The sequence below is a fragment of the Bison bison genome, unplaced genomic scaffold (assembly GCF_000754665.1).
Source record: "Bison bison bison isolate TAMUID 2011002044 unplaced genomic scaffold, Bison_UMD1.0 scf7180017858349, whole genome shotgun sequence".
NCBI lineage: Eukaryota > Metazoa > Chordata > Mammalia > Artiodactyla > Bovidae > Bison > Bison bison.
In genome coordinates, this window is record NW_011488922.1 from 174,783 (window position 1) to 179,143 (window position 4,361).

The window sequence follows — 4,361 nt, forward strand, 5'->3', positions numbered from 1 at the left end:
CCTGGAAGCCCCTGCAGTGTGGGGTGTCGCCTCCTAGGAGGGGGCGCTGAGGGTGGGAGAGCCCCGGAATCCCCCCTCATTGTGTGCCACCAGAGGGAGGGGTGCGCTGTGGAAGGTGCACACCGGGTGGGGGTAAGCCCCGTAAGCCACTGCAATAAGGCAGGAGGGCCAGAGCACCCTTCTCTGCAGTGAGGCAGGGGGAGCCCTGGAGACTGTGGGGTGCTGTTCAGGAGGCGGAGATGGAGGGAACCCAAGAGGCGAGAAAGATACCCCGCGATGAGCAGGGACGCTGCAGAGGGGGGCGGAGCCCTGAGGCCCCCTCAGTGTGTGACCTCCCCCCACACACTATGGCACTGCAGTTATCCAACGAGACACAACTGCACAGGTACACAGGAGACACATCACAGCCAGAGAATCCCACCAAGCATGGGACTCACACCCAACCATCACCCAGAGAGCATAGACGCTGGGGACACCCACCAACACCACCAGTTTCACAGTCACATTCTGTCACACACCAGCTTATCACTTCCCACACATCTCACAGTACCCCATCAAAACAAGCCCAGAGACTCACGAACACACAGCACACTGCACACCCCAGCACACCACAACAGAATCACACAGGCATAAAATGCCATGCAGAGGAACACACACCCTTAAAACACCACCTCACAGACACACATGTCACATGCTCCATCATAGCTGGCCTTAAACCATCTCACACAGAGACCAGTAAACATTTCACCCATGGGCCCATGAACCAGTACACACCCACACTCAGCACCGTCACACAGACACAGGCCTCACACTGCCCCAGACACCATTTGAACCTTTGTGGGCTCTGCTGTGTGGTCACACAACATCACACACACTCCTTCTCAATATATCTGGGCACACGCAAAGACCTTCCATGCCAAACTGCCAAAGTATTGCTAATTGTGAATGACAGACAAAGGGTGCACTCGGACTTATGCACGGCACAATAATTCACAGACACAGATCATGCAACACCATCCTACACACCTCACACACTACACTCATCATGTATTGCAATGCTGTCTTATACACTTGCATTGTAGCTTCAAACACCCCCAATGCCCACACCCCCACGCTGTGCACATCCCAGCTCGGCATATATTGATACACACACACACAGATGCACAGCTGGCACCCACACCCCAGACCTGCCACAATACACACGACATCCCATCGGCCACCCACTGGAGCCTGAGGAGTTACAGCCTCCCACCCACACCTCTCTGCTCTATGAGGAACACTCCCAGACTCTGTGGGGATGGCAGAAAGGGCAGGCAAGAGCCTGTCTCTGTAGCTTTTTCAGAATGTGGGTATCCTCCCACCTATGGAAGTCGAGATGTGGGGGACAGGCAAGGGGCGTGAAGGTTAAGGACCAGGTCACTGATTTGTGTGAAAGGCTGAAGGCTGGAGTGAGACACAAAAAATGGGAGATTCAAAACCACAGAACCACAAGGACAGGGAGACTGGGCCAGAGAGCAAAAGGGGGCAGGCAGGTGGGTTCCTTCCTTCCTCCAGCACCCAGAGCCTCAGCCCAATCCTGTACTCTGACCCGTCCCCATCCTTCCCTGCTGTCCTTTGTTGCCATAGTAACAGGGAGGCAGCGTATGCAGCAAAGGAGGCTGGGCTTACAGATCTGGCCTGTCTCCATGGAGACTGGGGGGGGGGGGAGCCACATCTTCTAGCCCTGGTAGTTGGCCCCTCTGCGGAACTCTGTCCCCTTCCAAGAGGGGGATGGGAGGGAAGGGGGGAGGCTCTGTTCCACCTTTATCTTTTTCCTCTCTACCTTATCCTACAGGGATGAGCTTGGACCATGGCAGAGAGATTGGGGGGATGGAGAAGCCTGGGGGGTTTCAGGATCCCAGGAGATTCTTGGCCTTCTCTCCTTCTGCTCACCAGCTGGGCTGGGGGAGACTGCACCCCAGACAGGCTCCTGTCCCCCCTCATGCACTCCCTCCTCAGTTTGGGGAGATTGATGACTGTGCACAGTGTTCCCAATGTGAGGCTTTGCGGAAGTTGGGTGGGGGAGGAGGAAGATTTACGAAGGTCACAGGGATGGATGGGGACAAGGGAACTCGGCAAGAGAGATGGAAGGAGAGACTAAGGGGAGGAATGGACACAGAGTTCAAAACCAGAGAGATGCAAATAGGAAAGGAAAAACAGAAAGACCGACAAAGACAGACAGACTGGCAAAGACAGAAATGAGGAAACAGATGGAGGAGACAGATCAACTGCATTACTTAGTGAAGATGACAGAGAGACACGGGACATAGAGAGCCAGGCAGACATGTTTGGCAAACTGGGGAGACAGAGATAAAGACTGAAGAGATAGAGCAGAAATGGGGGTGGGGGAGACTCAGAAATGGGAGACCTGATGCTTGGTATTGGGACAGAGAATGGAAGAGACCACAAATGTCTGCAGCCATATTCTATCACCTTGACGGACTGACATTCCCGCTCAAGGGCAGAGACATTGATTAGTCTCTAAGAGATGTGGAAACAAGAAACATCCTGAGACACAAGCTCGCCCCCACACCTGCCTCTGAAGGGCACACATGTGGCAAGTGTCTGAGACACGGAAGAGGCCAGGTTGAGACGGGGTGCTGTGTGACAGGCGGGGTCCCCCGGATGTGGCGTGCCCAAGCCGTGCGAAGGCTGGCAGGTCCTGTCGGGGAGACAGGGCGATGCTGCGCGCCAGGCCGGTGCTGAACGGACAGCTCCCGAGCTCTGGGCCGCCTGCCCGAGGGGCGGGGCCCAGCCTCTCTCCTTTCCCTCGCTTGATCTCTAGCATTTCCACGACTCGGGGCCCCCTAACGTCTACATCTAGTTTTCCAAGGCTTCTTGTTTCTCACCTATCTCTGCTCCACTTCAGTCTCTGCTTCTCTCAGCCCCAACAACCCCCGGTCTCTTAACCTGTTTTCTCTGTCTACTCCTCCTCTCTCCCATTCTGTCTCACCGTTTTCCCACCTCATTATGGCTTGTCCCCCTGTTTCCTCTTTGGCTTATTTCCCCATCCCTCTCTGCTCCCCTCCGTGGTCTCTCCCCTACCTCCGTGGTCTCTCCCCCACCTCCGTGGTCTCTCCCCATCGCTACTCCATTTCTGTCTCTTCCCTTTCTGTCTCTTGCTCATTCCTGTCCCATCTCTTTCTCTCCACCTCTCCATATCTCCCCCTTCCACTCGGCCTCGTTTTGGCTCTGGCTGTGTGACCTTCACTCGTCCTTTCTCAGCGGCAGTTTCCACAGAAACCTCCAGCGGGGCGGGGGAGGGCGGGGACAGAAAGCAGACCTACCCTTTTCCCTGCTCCACCGGCCCTTCGGCCTCCCGCCCCGCCACCTCCCCCTCCACTGGGATTTCTCACTTCCTCTCTTGGGGGCTGGGGAGTTACGTTTTCAGCAGAAACACAGGATCGGGGGCACAGACAACTGAAGGTGGTCTCAGGGAGGTTCACACATGCACACGATTACAAAGCCAACAGATCACCCTGGCCCAGGCACACACCTGTCACCGTCCGGGCTAGCCGGGGCACCACCACACTGAACTGTTCACTCGCCCTCCCCTCCCCCAGCCCCATCTGGTTTCTGTCATTCTATGTCTCCTTTTCCTGGTATCTCCGCCTCTCCAGATCCCTCCATCTCTCCATCTGTCTCAGGGAGAGCTGCCTCCTTCTGTCCTGGGAGAAGGTCAGTGGAGAAGGGCCAGCTGCCCAGACCTGCGCTGACCTGCTGTCTGCGGGCAGGGCGGAGAATCGAGAGAGTGAAGGGGTGACCATCCAGTCTGCGGTTCTAAGCAGACTCCCTGGGGGTGGGGAGAGGAAGCCCAAGCCTTCGGTGCCCTCACACCCCCAGGAAATGAGACCTGCGTATCCCCAGCTTTGGGGTTTTGTTCTTTTTTTTATTCCAACAGGGACTGGGCTGTGGCAGGGGGAGGGATGGAGGCCCAACTGACCCCCTCCCTGTGGGGGTCTCATAGAAATTCGGAGGTTTCTCCCCAAAAAAAAGAGAGAAAGAGAAGAGTCGAGGGGCGCCAGGGGACACCCATCTGCCCAGAGGCTTCCCACTTCTCCAGAAGTGGGGAGGGCTGCGTCAAGTCTTGGGGAGCCTGAGAAGTCCCAGGATGGGGTTCTCCCCGCGGACTGCTTTCTACTTCCGGGAACGACCCCTGCAGTCCCGGCCCCCGGAGTTCTCGGTCCCTGCGCTCGTCTTTGTCCGCAGTCGGGGGCGGAGTGCGGGCGTCCGCGGCTCCCTCCGGCGAGTCCACTAGGGGGCGCAGGCAGGCTCTGGAACCGAGCCTCGGACTTCACCGGGAACCGAAGGCAAAATCGCGG